Here is a 21,667-nt window from a genome sequence, read left to right on the forward strand (position 1 = left end):
GAAGATCAAGATTCGGATGAAAGTACAGCAATGGCGACAGACGATTGGGGGGAGAAATCAAGTGATCAAGTGGATAGGGAGGTGAGATCCTCAAGGAGGATGAGGAGACGACCAAGACATTTGAGCCCTGATCCTCAGCAGAAACGATATCGGGAAGTGGAGTATGAAAGCCAAGACATGGACGATGATTAATAAGTTGTGTGGGTAGTTAGAACAGCAATCGTTAGAAGGAGAGTGTGATGAGGGATGCTCATGCGTAGGATTACCTATATGTAGTGTGACTTGTAAATAGAGTTCAGTCTTGTGTTCGGCATTGGGTGTCTTGGTCTTCAGAAGTCTATAGTGCAATTGTAGTTGAATACTACTTTGTATTGTTGTTGTTGTTGTTGTTGTTGTTGTTGTTGTTGTTGTTGTTGTTGTAATGTTCAATTTATGAGGACATGCAGTAGGAGACTTTGTTGCATATTTTGCTACATTCCAGTAATTGTGTCGATGAACTTGTGTTATGCGATTGTAATGAGAAATCAGCAATGTCCAGGTTCTTTGACACTGCAGAGTTGCGGCTGGAAGTGAAATCTGGGTTGTCGTGGCAAATAAGTCGAGGGTACTGTACCGAGCAGGCTGCTGGCATAGCGCAACACGTGATTGTTAAGAAGCTCTCCTTTACAGCCAACCATGTCCTTCTGTTCATTCAGTGAGAAACGAGCATCTTGTGGATGCTGGTTGATAAAGATTCTGCCTCTATTCAGTGTCGTTGCAGCTTGAATGTAATTATTCAGAGCCAATTAGAAGAGCGTGAGAAGAGACTGACATCCGGTCACGTATTTGCCTCAATCAAGGATTATGTGGAAGCCGTGCAAGCACGGTTGTACGTACACTGTACGAGCTGGTCTCCATCACGTTATTATACCTAGCGTTTCCCTCGTGGGTAATAACTGTCACTGGCTGCAGTTGTTTCGGATGGACAAATTCAAACATACAGCTTCACATTCTTCTTCTTGAGACAGTAAGCTAGCCTGGCGAGCATCACAATGTTTTATTACTTTGACGGTGGCTAGTAGGTCAATTAAGTCCAATTAAGTTGAGGTCTGACATATCTAAGTATGCTTTGTTGCAAACATGAGGCTTATAATTTATCTCTAGAGGTGAAGCATTTCAGCATTGCTTCCACCATCTGCAATGATTGGATTTATGGAGTTGATGATTTTGTCAATAAAAACTTGTGATCTCTTCGACCGCAGAAACAACAGCAGAATGATCGTCACATATGCCATCAATTAGTCTGCTCTTAGTACATTAGGTACATTCTTAAAGGAGCATTCCGGAGATTTGCTAGGCTGCTGACTCCACCTTTGCTTGTAATGGCAATCCATGCTAACTAAGTTGGGTATCTGGGCGCTATCTCAGAGCAAACCTGCTAGATGCACGTTAGGAACGTTACAAACTGATGTGGCTGTTTCAAGAATTTCGTCCGCCAAGTTGAGCATTTTTACGCGCCATCAAATCACGTGAGCCTTACTGACGCAATTACGTTCCCTGAAATGGTCTCTTTGCTGTTTCTGTTTTTCAGACGCAGTGGAAACCGTTGCGCTACTTTCAGTCTGTCTAGAGACTGACCTTCTATTCCTGTGATTTATTTCCGTCAGGCAACATTTCAGTAAATCCGTATTTTGAAAGATAATTGGCTTCGAAGGCAATCAACGCTGTCGTCGATCATGTTCTAACAGTTTATGAGGCAGCCATCCCTATACGCAGGAATACTCGCACAAACGCATTCGATCCCTATTTCTGTTGGGTACTACATTGCGCACTAAAAGCCGCGCAGTTATCCAGAATATACGATTAGGCCTTGCAACGTGCATGTTGACGATCCTGCCACTCAAACTCGGTGGTTTCAAAGATAAAGGTTCTTCAACACCAGAGACTGGCCAGTATACGGAATCTTGTCAAGAGGGACCTGAAAGACTTAGGCACTTTTGCTCAAAATTTGATGACACACGTTCCAATATAGACTTCTTAATAGTTTCCTACTTGGTCATCTTCCCGGCTGCAGTTGGCAGAAATATGTGGTAATGACATGATGTTCTCAATTGTCACAATCATTACCACCACCACCACCGCTACCACCAGCCGCCACCATTACCGCTACCACTATCCGCCACCACCACCGCCATTACCACCGCCACCATCACCGCCACTACCAACCACCACCACCAGCCGCCACCACCACCGCCACCACTACCGCCGCCACCAGCCGCCACCATTACCACCACCATCCGGCATCACCACCACCACCACCAATCATCACTATTTGCTGTAGTCATCTCTGGTAGTATAATTGCTGTTGTACTACTTCGATCGTATTGTTGTTATGTTGACGAGGACATGCATTCAGCCTAGGAGATTGTAATGTATTCCATATGTGGCATGATAGCCACGCCCTTTTGTACTCTATTATGTGTGGTTACACACACAAACAAGGTTTCTTTGCCTTTCCCCCACCTTTGGTGCTCTTCCTGCTACAGCACTACAATACAACTGCTCGATTTGCTGAAGTAGCACTCCGCTGTTGCAGCCTAGCATCTTCCTGCAACCTGTCATGGAGGCGAATGCTCTTGCTAGAGGTGGTTATTCGTTGTAATGGAAAGGGAGAACAAATAGCAAGTCGTTGAGACGGCGAACACTTGAACATGCCACAAATGTCAACCCAGAAGCAAATTCCTCTTCCTCCACATTGATTACTACTTTGTTATCGTCATAGCTTGGGCCTTATGAATGGTGATGGCCCAGGATAGCTTAAGAGGCAGCTGAAGGCGAGAACACTTTTGGCTGGTTTAAACCAGCTGCGTTGAAGTGGAGTGATGGGTACTGTGCCGTCTGGTAGAGTAGGACCTGTGTAGATGTCAAATTTTACGGTCACTGCTACAGGCAATTGCGGTGGATACTGGCCATCCTTATAACACAGTGCAGCTACTGTGCCAATGGCGCCATTTACCAAGCCAACTTCAACTCATAAATTGGCAATAAGCATGACGCGGGCTGCATGAGCAATGCAGACAATCGGCTCCAATCCACCTGCATCATCAGCCGAGGCCTTAAATGCATCTGGACCTGAATGAAGAGCCTTGATTGTGGCTACCGGGTATTCATTCTCACGCAACTTGCTAGCATTGTGCTCGCCAACGGCTTCGGTAGTGGTGTATAGATGCAAGGCACCAGTAAACGGTGCAATGTCTTCCACGTTAGTTGGCGTCTGTCTCATGAGATGTCTCCAATCATCAATGGTTAAGTTGGCATTTCTCAAGTGGAGAAGCAGGTTGCGAAATAGTTTTTGATCGGAATCTAGTCCAGCCTGCCCCATCACTTGATCTAGTACATGGGTACAATCGAACATACGATAGTTGGCACTTCCGAGATCAGACAGTTCTGTTCGAGACTCTGTGATGTATAGTGGCAGATCCATGACAGGAGGTAACTGACCCCAATCACCAATAAGTAGACAGAAGCATCCACCAAAAAGTTCAGCTGCTCTGTAATTAAAACAATGTTGATAATAAAAACGTAATTCAATCTATTTATAATATATATATATATATATATATATATATATATATATATATATATATATATCTTTGCTCACCTGTGGAGAAACACCTGACGCAAGCGTCTGTCTACTTAACCAAAAATCTTTCTTCCTAAAATGAATATCTCATCAATGATGATGTATTCTACAGCTTCTAGTGATTCTTGGATGTTTCGAGGGCGGTTGCACTCAAGCTCTTTAAAGTCTCCTTTGATGGGAAGCCCTAACAGAGAATGGAGAGTGTAGCCATCCACATTGAATGCAGCCACTCCAATAGGGGCTGCGACACGAATGCTGTTTCCCAAAAGACGTTTTAAGCACTAAATTAGGTATGAATTTTCCGTTCCTGCTGTACCAGAGTCAATCATTCTGAGCTCAAAAAAAATTGTGGGCAGTTCTATGGTGTCAACCATATTAATAAGCCTTGTCCTCTGCTTAAACCAGTATTGGCTGGTACCGCGCAGGCTGCTGGCATAGTGCAACACGCGATTGCTAAAGAATTCTCCTTTACAGCCAACCATGTCCTTTAGTTCTTCCAATGAAAGACGAGCATCTTGTGGATGCTGGTTGATAAAAATTCTGCCACTTTGCAGTGCACGCCATCTCATCTTTGTGTTCAGTGCAAAGTAGCAAACCGTGGGTGTTTTGCAAACGAAACCGCTCCATACATCATCAAGTGTTTGAAATAGTTACCTATGGTTACTGCATGTTGTCGCGGGGCCACCAAATCGCCGGCACCAGTGGGAAGTAGTGTGGGGAAGGCACACAAAATGTAACCTTTGGTAGTGAACTCGTTGACAAGAGATTCACTTCTTGAAGGCCAAGACACAGTTTCCTTGCAAGTCAATGACAGACGCTCCAATATAGAATTTCTAATACTTTCCTGCTCAGTGATATTTCTGGCTGCAATTGGCACAAATGTGCCAATGTCATGGGAGTCTCATCGTTTACAGGTTGCTTTTGTTGTTCATCAAATATTGTGTCTTCAACTGTGCAGAGTCCAGTCAAGTCTCCGTCAGTAGGCAGTTGTCTGACAACAGCATGGTCTACTTGAATGTTCTGGTAGCACTTGTTGTGATGTTTCAGCCACAGGAGAGCACGCAACACTACAGATCTTCTTACTCTGAGTTCACGATGTGAGTTTTCATAGCCTTCCTTTCTCACGACAAGAACATCTAGATCATGTGGAAATCTCGAAAAACTTGTAGCTAAGGTAGTGATGTTTTGTGGCAAATTGATAACGTTACCCATGTAGTCGTACTGTCCATACTGAGAGGCATCACTGCTGAGATCAGCATTTCCTCTGCTTGTGATAAACCCTTTGTTTCATGCAATTAAAACAGCGATAAAGTCATTTTCATGAAACATGTAACTATCATGTAGTAGTAATACTCACTGACCTGTAGTTCAGGCGGGACTGGTTCAGGACTCATGTTGTTTGCAGCAAAGTAGAGTTTGGAGAAAGCTTGTCTCGACTACATCTAATGCACTCGCGTCGCGAAGTCAGCTTCATCTTGCGTGCAAGAGTAATTTTGCAGACTGACACGTTGTATAGTCATCTAATTTGTAAGTTATTCAAAGTCACAACGTTGTACTTGGTAATAAGCGTACCATCTAGTTTGAATGAGCGAGCTTGACGGCAAAATGCGCACTTCTGGTTTGATGTCAGGGTCCCTGGTTTTTCTCTAGTTTTGAGAAACACTAAAATGTCTCTTTCGGTGTACGGTCTCATTTCTTTCACCGGGCAAATCACTGACGTCTGAAACAGAATATTTGGCGCTAAATTTAATTAGGTTGCATCATATATGGTATGTGTACGCATGCGTTATAGCCGCAGGAGGGCAAATCACCGACTCCTGAAACAGATTATTTGGCGCCAAATTTGATGCAACTTCACTCTTTATATGGTAAGTTGGCGCATGCGTCGTAGGCTAAACAGGGCAAATCAGTGACGGCTGAAACAGAATATTTGGCGCCAAATTTGATGCGGCTTCACACTTTATACGGTAAATTGGCGCATGCGTCGCGCCCGTAGCAGGACAAATCGCTAGCAGGGCAAATCGCTGGGACACGGGCAAACAAGCTTCCAGACAACTCTCAGTACACGTGACCACGTGACACTAGCTTTCTGCATAGTAGGAATATCGCTACAAATTCTCTTCCACTAATACAGACCGTTTCGATCCGTTGCTTCGCACTTCTCCACAGTATATATACATACATACATACATACATACATACATATAAACTGTAACATTACTAAATGCCCAATAACTAAAACTATGTTTCTACTTTGCTATTTAGTTCTGTCGTAATCCATGTTCCTAGATACCATCTGCAATGGATATGACAAGCTGCATGATGTGCTTTGGCTGAAAACCTCCAATCACTTGGTACCCCGAAAAGCTTCAACAGATCATTACGGTCCGTGTTCTTTGCTGCCTCGTTCTTGAAGTACCAGCGATTGAAAAATTTTGTTTATTCTCTTTTAAAAGTTGGTTTACACACACACACACACACACAACAATTTGGTCTAATTTTGAAATTCTAAGAAGATGACGTCACATTAATCAGAAACTTGTGATACGATTGTATGCACTGTGAAAAGCATTTGATGTAAATTTTGATTTGTCAACTTTTATCAGCAGAAGTGACTGCATGTAATCAAAACGTCAGAAATCGATCGTTTGGTCGAATTTTGAAAATCTAACAAGATAACGTCAGAATAATCAGATACCTTGTGATATGATTGTATATATTGCCGTAAGCATTTCATGTAAATTTTATTTCGTCAAGTTGAATTGTAGCGATTTGGCGAGACATTACTAGTATGCAGGAAATGGCGTCTGTCTTGCTTGACCACGTGTACTTTGTGCTGCTGATTCTCATCAACGGTAGCCTGGAAAAACATTGAACGAGTGCAGAAATGTTTGAAATATTGTGTAAAAGTGGGAAGCAGCGGATAGAAACTGTCGGTGTTCTAGAAGAAGAGTTCTAGTGATATTCCTACTATGCAGAAAGCCAGTGTCACGTGGTCACGTGCACTAACAGTTTTGCGCGGCTTTCGCAAGATGAGAGTCGTTCGCAAATATGATAAAACTGAACATTGCACGAGAAGGTAATGTCTAAACGTTCTATTTTACCAGCAGAAGTGACTGCATATAGTCGAAACGTGAAAAATCGATCGTTTGGTCGAATATTTAAAATCTGAGAAGATGACGTCAGAATAATCATAAACGTTGTGATGTGATTCTATGCATTGTGAAAAGCAATCGATGTAAATTTTGATTTGTCAAGTTGAATTGTAGCGATTTGGCGAGACATTACTAGTATGCAGAAAATGGCGTCTGGCGTGCTTGACCACGTGTACTTTGCGTTGCTGATTCTCGTCAACGGCAACTTGGACAAACATTAAGAGAATGTATAAATGTTTGTATTATAGTGGAAAAGTGGGAATCAGCGGATAGAAACTGTCGGTGTTTTAGAAGAAAAGCTAGTTGTAGCGATATTCCTACTAGGCAGAAAGCCAGTGTCACGTGGTCACGTGCCCTAACAGTTTGCGCGGCTGGCGCAAGATGACAGTCGTTCGCAAATATGATAAAACTGAACGTCGCACGAGAAGGTAATGTCTAAACGTTATACTTTATCAGCAGAAGTGACTACATACAGTTGAAACGTGAGAAATCGATCGTTTGGTCGAATTTTGAAAATCTGAGAAGATGACGTCAGAATAATCATAAACTTTGGCATATGATTCTATGTATTGTGGAAAGCAATCGATGTAAATTGTTATTTGTCAAGTTGAATTATAGCGATTTGCCGAGACATTACTATTATGCAGAAAATGGCGTTTGTCGTGCTTGACCACGTGTACTTTGTACTACTGATTCTCGTCAACGGAAGCCTGGAAAACATTGAACAAGTTTAGAAATGTTTGACTTACTGTAGAAAAGTGCGGAGCAACGGATGGAAACGGTCTGTATTAGTGGAAGAGAAGTTGTAGCGATATTCCTACTATGCAGAAAGCTAGTGTCACGTGGTCACGTGTACTGAGAGTTGTCTAGAAGCTTGATTGCCGGACTGGTGGAAGCAACTTCGTGTTCGTTTGTAGGTAGAATAGAGCTGCTTTGAGCATGAATAAATCATTGTCTGACCGGTTTTAGCACGTATTACTAGTTACCAGAAAGATTCCAGTTTTGCAGAAATTACCAGAAAAATTATGAACAATCGACCCTTCTGTCGGTCAGACTGAAAAATCTCGTAGGTACACCTAGGATCTGTAAATTCTACAACAGATGAATATCAATAACTAACAGCAAGGTATCTTCAACTAGTGAGAACTTGTCTCGTCTTCTTCGGTCTGTTGTTTCTGAACTGCGTTTGGTAACCGGTTAGAAGTATGCTGCGTTTACTGTCAAAGTATCACGCAAACGCAGCTTTTGCAGATTCGGGTGCTTCGGTACGTTCTTCCTTCTTCTATGACTGCGAGCCTTCCCCATTGAAAAGCATGCTGTGAAACCTGCTGTAGGTCAAAGTTTCATTGCCTAAATACGTAACAGTAGTCAGCAAATAGAATTAATTGCCTCCACCATGGTAAATTCTTGAAAAACTACTTTGTGTCGTAGACGTTTTTCAGAATGCGCCAGGTTTGCCAAATAATTATAGACTGCACAACCACAACATAATCATTAGATAAACAATACAGAAGCGCGAGCGCGGACATACACACTTCTTTCTTCTTGTCGTTGTACCGCATTAGTCTCTTTTCTTCAATTTTGTCAATTCTACCTTCCTCGTAACGATCTAAACCTAATCTCATATTTTATTTCACATTGAACGGTCACATGTTATCATTTCCCAATTTTTGTGGTCAATACCGACATTCTGTAGATTGTTTCTTAAGACTGAAGAGAGGAGTTAGGCCAAACTCTGGGGGAGCGTCTACAAGGATTGGTCAAGCCAGTTCTGATAGGGATATTCTGTGCCGCTGGAGAGAGCATTTTGTTGCTGTGGCTAATGGTGATCCTTCTTAGAGGAGAAACGAAGAGCGAATGAAGTTTGAAACGATGATACGAAAGCAAATGGGTGGACCCAATCTTCCATGGTGGTGTGCTGATATCAAGTTGCTGAGGTTTAAAGGCTGTACGGCATCTCAAGATGCAAAAGGCGGCAGGTTTAGATGGTATCCAACCAGAACATATCAAGTATGGTGAAGGTATGCTTGCCTTATATCTGAGTATCGCTTTCACGTTGTTTCTCAGCCATTCGTTTGTTCCACATCAGTTCCTTTCGTCAGTCATAGTTCCTATCATCAAAGATAGATGTGGAGATATTACGGATGTTTATAACTATCGAGACATTGCTATATCTTCATTGATATCTAAGGTATTAGAGTTAGTTCTGTTGGATCGGATAGAGAGCTTGTTAATAACTAAAGAGCAACAATTTCGGTTTCAAGCGTAAACACAGTTGTGCAGATTGCTCATTTGTGCTTAAAAGTGCAGTCGACTATTACCTGAAGAGGGAAAATGATAAGGTTTTCGTATGTGCTCTGGACCTATCTAGACCCTATGATAGAGTGCCGTACTACAATCATTTTAACACGTTATTGGAAATGGGAGTGCCAGTGTACTTTGTAAGGCCGTCGTCGGTGTAGTATGAGAAGCAGACCATGCTTGTCAAGTGGAAAACCCAACTGTCAGATAAGATTACTGTTGGTAATGGTGTCAGACAAGGAAGTTTTATTTCTCCGTCCTTCTTTAATATTTATATTGAGGATCTACTGATAAGGCTAAAGAATTGTGGATATGGTGCTAGGGTGGGTCCTGCATTTGTTGGCTGCCTGGCATATGCTGATGATGTAACTTTGATTTCCCCTACTGTGAATGGGACACAGAGGATGCTTGACATATGTACGTCATTTGCAACTGAGAAGGAATTACTACTCAACAGCAAGAAAACCTTTGTAACTTTGTTCGTCAGAAATCGGAGGATCTCATTTTTGATCCCCAGTTGGCACTTGATGGTTGCATTCTTCCATTCAAATCGAACATATCGCATTTAAGCGTGAGTATGGATTCATTTCTACAACCTCGACACGTGCTGGAGGTCAGAAATAAAAAATTCTTTGGAGCGGTGAATGCGATTCTGGGACAAATCGGTGGTGTATGTAGAGCTGAAAAAGTATGGTTAAAAATTGTGGACATGAAACTTTTCCGGTACAGGCATTTGGCTCTCATCTTTGGGATTATGATAGATTTGATGTATCATACATGGTTAGTCAAGCATTTCGAGAGGGCATCAGACGCGTGCTTGGGATGAGGAAATATGAATCCATTCATGATAAGCTGAAGGATGGTTTCCGAGAAGCTATGACAAGGGCTAAGGACATAAGCTTAAATATTTACAAAGAGCGGGACAGTCGGTTAATTATCTGGCGAGAGGTCTATTTATATTAGCTGTAGATAAAAAGTTGCATGTAGGAATGATGTATATATATATATATTGTAGTTTGGGCTGTGTGTTGTAGCTGGTGTATTTTGTAGTCTGTTAGCTGTACGTCTTATGTCTTAGTTGTTTTTATGTTTGTCTCAAGAGGGAACTGTACCTTTTTAGGTGGGACCGAAATATATCATTCATTCATTCATTCGTATATATTTGAGAGATATTGCCATCACAACAGATATATGTCTACAAGAAACTAACCAGGGCCAAGAACCTCTACGTCACACTACGATTCAGCTAAACCTGAAAAGCCATCCAGCTGGAGTTTTAACAGTTTCATGGCCAATTGACGTCTATTTTTAGTGTTATATTATTATTATAGTGTCTTTGAACCTCAACTTCTGACCACCAGTTTTTCTTGGTGCATTTAACACTGACAGTATAGCAGTTGTTTTGGTAAACGTCTCTCACCCATTCTTGTGACATGACCTACCTACCCACTTTAGTTGCTGTTGAGTCAACATGTATTCGATTCCTGTTATTTCAGCTCTTTGCAGAACTTCTATGTTTGTCACTCTTTTCGATCAATGAATTTTCAGTATTCGGGGCAGACAGCGAAGGTAAAATTTTTATCTGAACATTTCTTCTATATAGCATCCACGTTTGTGATCCATACAGAAGAGTTGGAAGAACATTGCTTTTGTAAAGTTTGATTTTAGTCTTTATTCTTATTCCTTGTTGACTCCATGTTCTTGATTGGAGTGTGCCATACGCTCTGTTTGATTTATGCAGACGTGCAGCAATGTCCTTATCAACACTACAATCCTCTTTAATGAACACTGCCAAAGTAAGAGAAAGAGAATACCCTCTTTAGTGCTTCCCCATTACAAAAATGTCCTTGTCAGCATTAATGTACAAGAATCGGCTGAAACATGCACTCCTTTTTCTTGATATTTAGTCGCAATCCAAAACTGATAGCTGCTTTTGCAAGAGAGTCTACAATTTCTTGCCTATCATTTGCAAAATGTGCTACAAGAGCAAAGTTATCTGCAATGAGCAGATCTCTTGATTTTGTGTTTACAGTATAAATCTGCAAAGATTGAATAAACCACCATCCATACGATATTAAATCGAGACTCCTCTATTTTCAGCTCGACCATTCATTCATTTAGCATTGCAGCAAAAACAGAGCAAACAGAGTGGGTGTTAATACACAGCCCTGCTTTACTCCTGTTTGCACAACAAAGCTTTCTGATCTTTTTACCCTCAGATATGACTTCTCCATTCATTCCTTCATGTAGATGTCTCACTAAATTTACAAATTTGGGTGGGGCAGCCCAATTTTGTTAAGATTTTTCACATCGCCTCTCGATTAACTGAAACAGCTGCCCCTCTCACAAAACTAACAGGCAGGAGTAGCATTCAGTTGGACGCACGAGCGCCAAACAGCATTCGAAACATTAAAGAATACAATTGATGAAGTCACCCTTGCTAATTCATATTTTTCCGGTCGGCACTCTCACTCTGACAACGGATGCCTCTGCCGTTGGTCTGGGCGCGGAACTCGCTCAGGAGACACACGAAGAGCACATCCTGTCGCTCTTTTATTAGAGCTATGGCTAAAACGGAACGCAATTACTCGACATACCACCGCGAATTGCTCGCTATTGTATCCGCTTTCGGCACTTTCGCCACCACCTTCTCTGCAGGCGGTTTGTGCTACGTACTGATCACAAATCATTGCAATATTTTCCCATCACCTGAGACCCTTGGGGTAGACGCGCCAGAGGGCTTGCCGAACTACAGCTGTATGATTTCAGCATCCAGTAGGTTGAAGAATTGCGTCGCAGATGCTTTGAGCTGTTTGGGTTTTGCAAAGAACCCATTGACACAATTGCAAACGTCACTACAAGTCAATCATCGCAATTTTTGGAAGACGACATGCGGACTGCCCAAGCAGCCGACCCTGACATCGCGGTAGTCATCAGAATTCTCAAGTCTCGTCGTCCTTCGTCACCCGACGCATCCATTAATGTGAAAAGTTTTCTGCGACATGATATTTGTCTTGCAGAAAACATAGTTTGGCACAAGGCGCACGACTCGAGACAGTTGGTCGTACCACTCACGCTTGTACCACGAGTCTTCTAAGTGAAGCACGATCATCCTACTGCAGGACACCAGGGAGCCAAAAATTCTCGACAGGCTACTCGCACGTTTCTCATGGCCTAAAGTTTGCCAGGATGTTGATGCATATACCCAGTAGTGCCACCGTTGCGAAGAACACAACCATCCAACTGCTTCAGCGATAGCTCTGCTTTGTCAACGCCCTCACCCTTCTCGTCCTTTCGATTTCGTGGAGACAGATATTAAAGGACCATTGCCACTGTCCCCAGACGGATACTGCTACATTCTAGTCTTCCACGATAATTTCAGCAAGTGTGCGGAAATGACACCCATTGCAGCCACGTCGGCCCACACCGTTAGCACCAAATTGAGAGAGTGGATCGGACGCTACGGCATCCCGCGTACCATCCGCTCCGACCAAGGTGCTTGCTGACGAGTACAACGTTTACCGACTCGTGTGCTAAGTATGGGATCCGGCACACTGTCTGTTCTGGCTACCACCCGCAAGCTAATGGCTCAGTTGACTGACTGAACCGTTCTATAGGAACAGCTCTGGCAAATGTCGTTCACCACTCTCAAACCGTCTGGGCAGATCGACTACCGGACGTTCAATTTGCATACAACTCTGCCGAGCATGACACGATTAACGCGTCTCCGTTTCGAGTCATTTTTAAACAGGGAGCCCGCACAATTACCGATTCTTGGCAGACCGTCTCCAATCAACACCAAAGGCAGATGTACAGCAGTCACATGCAAGAACGATATGGTTACTCTTCACATTCCCAACCAACAGATACATTACAGTGCACAGAAGAACTATATGACCGCGTCGCAGACCATATAAATATCGCCACCTGTAATCAACAAGCGCGGTACAACCAGAGCACACACCACACGCCATTCGGCCTTGGCGACCACGTATGGCTCTACCAGCCGCGTGTCCCTCGCGGCAAGGCACTTACACTAACGCCTTATTGGACTGGACTATACGTTATTGTAAAGCGTTGCTCAGAAGTCACTTATGTCATTCGTAAGCTATGCGGAAGAAAGGAAAACATCGCTCACTAAAACCGTATAAAGCCTTAAGCTGGATTTACAATATGCAAATGCTTGAGCGTCGCGTCGCGTCGCGTTGCGTCACACGCGTTGTATCATTCAGACAATGTAATTTTAGCGCGTCACAGACGTTGGTGCATGTATTCCTGAATGACCACTCGCGGTAGATTACCACGCGTGAAAATACGGTTATGCCCATTTTACCTCATGTTCTAGAATGGATTCATACAAAGAGGAGGAAACGGTACTGTTGTGTATCTTGTTGCATCACCACCGCTGCAGAAAAGCAAAAGGAAGAGAACGTTAAGTTTGGGTTCGCGAGATACATCAACGAGGCACTGAGGAGGGAGAGTACCATCAAATTCTCCAAGAAATGCTGTTGCACGATTCTGAGAGCCACTTTAGATATCTGAGTATGTCGAAGGCTACGTACATTTGACCAACTGTTGGCAAATGTGGAGCCTTTTTTGGTTCGCCGTCGGTACAGCAGTGTCGACCGACCATCAATATCCTCTGGCGAGAGACTGGCATTGACCTTTCGCTATTTGGCAACGGGAAACTCGCAGATATCGCTTTCTTTCAGTTTTAGTGTTGGGCGGCAACAGTATGCCAAATTGTTAGGGAGACTTGCATTGCCATATGGAAAGATCTGATGGAAGAGTACGTGAGTGCCCCTGATACAGAAGACGACTGGAAGAGTATCAGTGCACAATTTTCTCAACTCCGGAATTTTCCAAACTGTCTTGGAGCAATAGACGGCAAAACATGCGGTAATTCAGGCTCCAGATAGATCAAGTTCTACATACTACAACTGCAAGGGACTTATTCCATTGTTCTATTGACAGTCTGTGATGCTCAATACAGATTTATTCTAGTAGATGTAGGAGATTCAGGTCGCCGTAGTAATGGTGGTGTAATTTCAAATTCAGCATTTGGCCAGGCAATTGAATCAGGTAGCATGTCGTTACCAGTAAGTAGGCCCTTGCTTGGAGCCAGCACAGAGGCTCCATTCGTGTTTGTTGGTGATGAGGCATTCCCTTTACGTACCAACATGCTGAGACAGTATTCAGGTAGAGGAGTAGATGAACGAACGGCTGTGGTTAATTACAGGTTAAGCAGAGCTAGGCGTGTAATTGAAAACACTTTTGGAATTTTGGCTGCACGTTAGAGGGTATGTAGGCCACCCGTCATTGCAGCACCAGACAATGCTATCATATTTGCAAAAGCAGCTATTGCCCTTCACCAACGAGTCTTTGGAGTATTGTCCCCTGGCTTTACTGATGCTGAAGATGGTGCTGGTAACTCACTGAAAGGAACTTGGAGTTATGAAGTTGATGATGGTGGGTTGTCCAGAATTGGACAAATAGGAGGAAATCGGAGTAGTCGATCTGCTGCTGAAGTGAGAGACATGTACCGAGACTATTTTATGACACCGAAAGGAGAGGTCATATGGCAGTACCACCTTGTCAACCGCAAAGACTATTAATTAGTCTTGGTCATTATCGTTACTTACTCAATCAGTCTTTTGACTTGTATTGAGTAACCACCGGCTTTTTTAAAGGCCAAAAATAATGGCAAAGAGATCATTACCTAGCCTGAATTTCGATTTAACCAATTAGTTACAATAATCAATTTTCTGCTAGTTACAATAATTATTAGTTACAATAATCAATTTCGTGCATAAAATTAATTATAATCCACTGGTTACGTAGCTGTAGGAGCTAGCATGTGACTAAAATTTTAGTTTAGAATTAATTAATATAGTTGCACGGAGTCTTGTTTTTGGTGAGCTATCTAAACAATTTGTTCTAGATTGATAGTACAAGTATATTTTGTCAGACTCCATGTGGCAACAATAATTAATGCTCCATATTTACCATACCTTAAAATGACCTACGAATAGCACTTCCCAAGATAATATAATGAGCATATTAAGAGTAGGTATGAATAGGCAGTGCCAAAGTACGTATGTGTTAAAATGCCAATTAAAAGTTATTGACCTGTTGTTGTCGATTAATAAGTTTTTCAATCAGTCATTTAGCTAGCAGTCTGCAGTTTCTCTCTCTCTCTTTCTCTCTCTCTCTCTCTCTCTCTCTCTCTCTCGCTCTGATGTAGTTGATGGCTTTTAAAAAGCCGGTTTATAGACCAAACGTAGTGTAGTCGCTGGCCACGTATCACAGGATACTACACACAGTGATGCACACAAGCATGGTTGGTGACCTATAAGGTGCTCTCTCTAAACAGAGAGAAACCATCTCCTGATCCACCAAGCTCTACTTCCAACATCACTCGTTGAAGTCTTAGCTTAGCGAACGTCGTCTTCTCATAGGGAAATCTCCGTAGAGTAGCAGCTATCTGTCTACCAAACAAACCATGCTCATCGGAGTCAACATGAGCCCTCTTGGAGTCCAACGAGTTTTGCCTTAGCCCTATCTACAATTGAAGTCTCTAGCTCGTCTTCTGGTTCCTCGTGACGTCTCTTTCTTTTGGTGGCAGGAGTGATACTTAGATGACGTGGTCCAGTCTCTACCTGACAAATGACAGAGCTGTTGTGTGCTTCATTGCTGCAGTAGGAAAATTAGCCTGTAAAAGGAAGCAATATATCAAGTCGAAGTCCACACATTTACCTTTCATGATTATCAACTGTCTCATTACTGTCAAAGGGTTCACTCTCTGTTGGCTGGCTTTCTCCTGGCTGGTTCTCCTGGTGTTGACTCTCCTGTTGTTGACTTTCTTGTTGTTGACTCTCCTGTTGACTTTCCAGTAATGAAAATTGCTGTCTGTTGGGTTTGTCAATACAATAGAGTTGTTACGAGAGATACTGAGATTTGCAAAAAGTGCATGCATAGACCCACAGCAAATGCAGCGTAAACAGTAGTAGGTACAGTAAAAAGACACAGAAACAGTAAGTTTACAAACACGGCGCGTACAAACAAGGGGTAACTATAGCTAGATATGCGGGTAAAAATTACACAGATATCATGAAAGCAGACAAGCAGACTGACAGACCAACAGATCAACAGACAGATCCACTGACGGGCATGCAGCCATATCAAAGCAGACAGGCAGAGACACGAAAACAGACGAAAAAGAGAAGAATTATGGTACACGTGTACTAGTAATTACGTTCTGTGCTTCACGTAAGTGTTCAGAAAAGTCATCACAGTGAAGAAAACCCACGAAGACGTTGGTGGTGGACCTTCGGTCCCGGACAAACGTTTCTTCTGAAGAATTTTAAGCTCTCTCACGTATTTGTCTAGGAGAATTTTTCCATTTCTTTTGGCAGAGTTCTGCCGAGACACCCAACTCGCTGGAAATCCACTTCCAAGCGTTTTCTCGTGCACGCAGGTCCTTGTATACTTGGCAGTTGACTTCCACCAGCAAGGACAGCTGCGTACACTCTCGATCAACCGCTCGACGTCCAACATGTTCGTAGCCCATTGCTCACAAAGCAAGGCTGCGATTGATTAAATTTTAATTGCCACTTTCGGCGCGACGTGCTCCGACTTCCGGTTTGACGCTGAAATAGGACTCGGTTCTATTCGGATGCGTCGCGTCACGTGCGTCACGTCCGTCGAGCGTCACCTCGCATAGACTATTTACAATTTAAATTTGTACGACGCGACGCTCAAGCATTTGCATATTGCAAATCAAGCTTTATACGGATCATCGTCCATCAGTTCCCCCCGGAAACACGCAGCCACCCAGTCCACCTACAAGCTTACCACCTACGGCCGTTGTTATGGCGTAAGAGAACCAAAGCGAATCATAGTGGACGACCGCGGACGAATCAACACCATCTACCGATGACGAACAACAACTGCGCAAACGACGCAATGAGGATCGCCAACACGCCAGCCCAAAATGCCGAACGTCTCGACGATTATATCATAGACACTAATATGACCGTAGTTAATTATTATGGACAGATGGAGTTGAGTTATAACGTTGCGTTGTACTTATTAGTCTAGAGGTACCAATGCGACACGCCTGGACTCGCTCTCATTTGTTAAGAGAGGAGTGGTGTATGGGTATACGAGGTTATACGGGGAGTCTGTGTTGAATTGGACTTTGATCGCGAACATGTCTAACAATACTTCTACCGTTACAACGAACGGTCGAGTCGGATTTTGCCTTGACTCCCTCGGACGGCCAAAAACGAGACTTTGGCGGCAGATGCGGCGGACTTTGTTTGTCAATTAGTATGCGGATGTGACGAGCCCTCGCCAGCCATCCTCTAATTCCCACAAATGATAGATTGCAAGATGCGCCCGCTGCAGGCGGATCACCGGCGTGCGTGCGTGCGTCCGTCCGGTCCGTTTTTGCGTGCGATAGATTGCCACCGCCCAGAATGCCACCGCTCCTAGGGCGCGGTGGTACTACACGTCTAGTGATTATATAAGTAGTACTTTCAGAAGTATTAGGCCGCGAGAAAGGTCTGGCTACTCGAGACTAAACTGAATTTTACACGACACCTGTTATGAGGAATTCAGTCGATGTTCGCGCGCGCGCGCGCGCACACACACACACACACACACACACACACACACACACACACACACACACACACACACACACCCACACCCACGCACGCACGCACACACGAGATGAAAGTGTACTTTCTAGGTCACGTGCTTTAGAGAGTAAAAAAGTTGACCTGGCTCAAAGTGCTTGGCGAATTCTAGTGTAGCAATCTGTTTGCAGAATTGGGATTTTATTCAGATAAGTTCCAAGAACCATCTACTGCAACTTCTTGATCTCTCCAATTTGGACTCTTTTGTATCTATAGAAAGAATTCAGTCAGCTTTCCCGTCAGTTTGAATTAAAATAAAGTCTAAAATTTTTTTAGAAAATGATGGGTATGTAGGGATGGGTATGTACTTATGTAATTTATGCCCATCTCGTACATCACATTCGCAACTGCTGCAAGCGATATAGGTAAAAAGATTGTGATGTAGGAGATGGGCATAAATGACATAAGTACACACCCATCCCTACATACCCATTATTTTCTCAAAATTTTTTTAGACTTGTTTCATATATTTTTAGCTATGTTAAAAGTATACTACGCAAGCACGTGTTTAAACATTGGAAATGACAGTTTTAGTAAACCGACTGCTTAGCATTTTGAACATGACTGAGAGGAAGCTCGACGATGACTGGGCTGAAGCTGTTAGCTGGGACGATAGCGAGAATGCCGTGTGACGTTGCTGTATTTGCATAGCTAGAGAGGTCTAAAACTAAAGACGGGTAATGTATCGAGTATGTGTATGTAGTTTGAAATGGAAGTGACAGTCCTAGTAAACGTGTGCAGGATTTCAATCTTTGATTGCAGGCCCAGATCCAGGATTTTTGAAAAGAGGGGTTGCAAATTTTGATAGACCACGCCTACTTTAGTCCACGCATTTGTAATGTTAGAGGTGCAAATGGCCCAGGCTTCTTACAGCTTAGCTAAAGTGAATGACAACAACTATGGCAACATATCTCTAGCAATGTGTCATGTTATAAACTCCCTAAATCATCAAAACTGTCTAACAGAATCTAACTGCATCATGCCTATACTACTGCTAAATAAATGTTAAGTAAACTACGGTGCAGCTATGTCTCTTTCAAACAAAGACTGTATCAACAATCTCCGTAGATGATTTTGTACAAAGTTTGTCTGCTGGTACCCAGTGACGGGTCTTTGTAATTCATGGCAATAACTGATAAGTGTGCAAGACGCTCCTCTGCCATGGTAGACCTTGCTTAAGTCTTCAGTCTCCTCGGTAGAAAAAATGACCTCTCTGCTTCTGGACTTGTGATAGGCAGTGTACATGCTATCAATAGCAGACGATGACCATCCGGGTACAACCGAGAGTCACAGGCTCCTAAATTGTTGGGTATAGCCTTGTTGCACTCTTGCTCTCTTTTCCTTGCTTCTTGCATTTCCTGGTATTTGCTTTGCCATACTGACTGCCACCTTCTCACTTCACCTCCTAGAGACTTCGGGAATGGAAGATCGGCTTTCCATTGGGTCAACGTCGGAACGAACCAGAAGGGTAAGCACTACGCACAACAATGCTCGGACATTATCTTGCTCACCATTAGATCGTTCGCGCAGCTGAACAAGCAGGAAGTCTAGGAGGGGTATCGCAACGGATCGTTTGTAGTGCTCAATCGGTCTTCGACTACTAGTAGGAGTATTGCTCCGGTGTCGCTGTAAGTTCGTTTTTCTTGGAGCACATTCAACGGATCCAATCCTGTCTGCGAGTCGCATAGTGTCTTGATACCAGATGTCGAAGAGGCTGTCCATATCTTGCCTTGTTGCCTTCATTCTTTCAGTGACGTACTGAGTGAACCATTCCCTACACAACAAAGATATCCTGGTCTCGAGTCTGGAGTTTCGCTGCCAGATGTCTCACTTCGTCAAGAATCTGCTTAGTTATTTATAATTAAATACTGGAAATGAGCGCAATGTGGCTTCAAGACCTTGTGCTTTAACTCCGAGGCCAACAAAAGGAGGTTGCAACCCCCACAACACCTACCATAGATCGGCCACGGGATTGCATCTCTAAACAACCCCCACGTTACGCTCAGCATACACGGAAGTACGTAGCAGCTGACAGATGTACGTAATAACACTGATTGCATCTATAAACAACTCCCATTACCTAGGGTTCCACGACCGGCGTAGCGTAGTTCTTTCTCATGTTTTGGAGGACTAATAATTAGGCAGAAAACCACGCGCAATTGTTACATACAAAGCTACGCCCCGTTCCTACTTTTCTAGCTTGCAGTTAGTATACATCTAACTAAGCAAATATTATAAATTTCAGGTTACAAACAAGCTGCGGGACTGAGTGCCATCAGTGTGCGTATGAAGGAGTGGAAACACTGTTACTGTCCGTGCCAAAAATGTTTTTATAACTCGCTGCGATGATCAATTGCAAATTACAGGACGTTTCGATGACAATAGAATCTAGAAGACCAATTCTGTGCAGACGACGTTGACCAATTTTATCATTTCGTAATATAGCGAGCAATATAGGTTAGCTAGTTAGTTAGAATAACATATGGAGAAAGTACCGTGGAGTGCAAGCAAATCATTAGGTAGCGGAGCCGCAGGAAATTCCATTCTCTGGCCAATCGAGTTGCCGACCTTAACTACACTTACTCAAAAATCATTGATGGATAGGCTTCTGCATGCTTTTTTGATGCGGTCCTCTTTGACTCTTACGTTGCCGCATAGCATAGTAAACGTCTCAAATAAGTGATGGTAATGCGCACTTTCCGTGTCCACGACTTCTCGACACTGGTTTTATCATACTGAAATGATGATGTGTATTGTCAAAGAGGTAGAGTCAATTAACGTCGTCGATCCTCAACATACTACTCTGAGATTGAGCGGACTGTCACTGTTTAGTAACTTAAAATTATAGTTTTTCTTGAAGCGGAATGACACGCCCAAAATGTTTGGGGCTATAGCCTCCCCTAGCCTCCCCTAGCCCCCCCGACGCTACGCCGGTGGTTCCACGGAAGAGATACACGCTTACATGCACAGCGAGTCAGACAGGACGCCGCGCCGTTGAGCATAGTCGTACGTGTTCAACTACACCCAACTGTAAGCAGCATGTAGCAGGAGGTGGAAGTGGCAGCTAGGCTTCCAAACGGTAGTCACATGTACACACGTGACCGGAACAACATGGCGTTGTGGGAAGCGGTACTTGGAATTGCATGGCAGCAGTTGACTGATACAAGGTGACTTTGCACATTTCTAGCTGGTGGGTCAGTGCAATTCTTCGGACAAGAGCGAATCGTTTGGTGTGACTCTCGACGTCTCGTCGTTGTAGCTGCTTCGAGTGAGGCGCTAGCCTGGCTGACAAAAGTGAAATGCGAAATGTGAAAGAATAAATCGGGTTTTTTTACTTGCCGGTGGCTGGCTTCTGAGGCGCTTAGTGTCAGCGGTGATAGTCTGGCTACCATTAGGAACGTTTGAAGTTGAGCGCTACGAGGGTCTGAGATCTCTGTAATGAGTTCTGAGAGATCCAGTTCGGATGCGTTTGGATACTTTTGTATGAAAATCCATTTTAGATTCTTCGCATCTCTACATCACTTCCTGATAAAGTAGAGCACCCAAGGCTTGCGGTTACTGAGTATTTGAATTAATTAATTTAGCGATGAAGGCGCATGCGTTAGTGTAAAGGTTCCCCTAATTAGCTAATTTTTCTAACTATAAAGCGTAGAAGCTATAAAACTTACACAGACCACGCCCTAATGTGGAAACCTTGCACTTCTGTAGCTACCTTAGCTACCGTAGTATATATATATATATACATATATATATATATATATATATATATATATATATATATATATATATATATATATATATATATATATGTATGTATACGCCAGTGCAAAGTCAATTCTCTCGGTTTACCCAGTAATGCCATAGCAACACCAACTACATGCACACAT

At 43.2% G+C, this 21,667-nt stretch overlaps 1 pseudogene; it reads right to left on the reverse strand.

The window, feature by feature from the left end:
- Positions 1–2,527: 2,527 nt before the first annotated feature.
- LOC134186025 (ATP-dependent DNA helicase PIF1-like) lies at positions 2,528–4,834 on the reverse strand (annotated as a pseudogene).
- Between the last annotated feature and the right edge of the window lie 16,833 nt (positions 4,835–21,667).

Source organism: Corticium candelabrum, chromosome 10 (genome assembly GCF_963422355.1).
Source record: "Corticium candelabrum chromosome 10, ooCorCand1.1, whole genome shotgun sequence".
NCBI classification, from domain to species: domain Eukaryota; kingdom Metazoa; phylum Porifera; class Homoscleromorpha; order Homosclerophorida; family Plakinidae; genus Corticium; species Corticium candelabrum.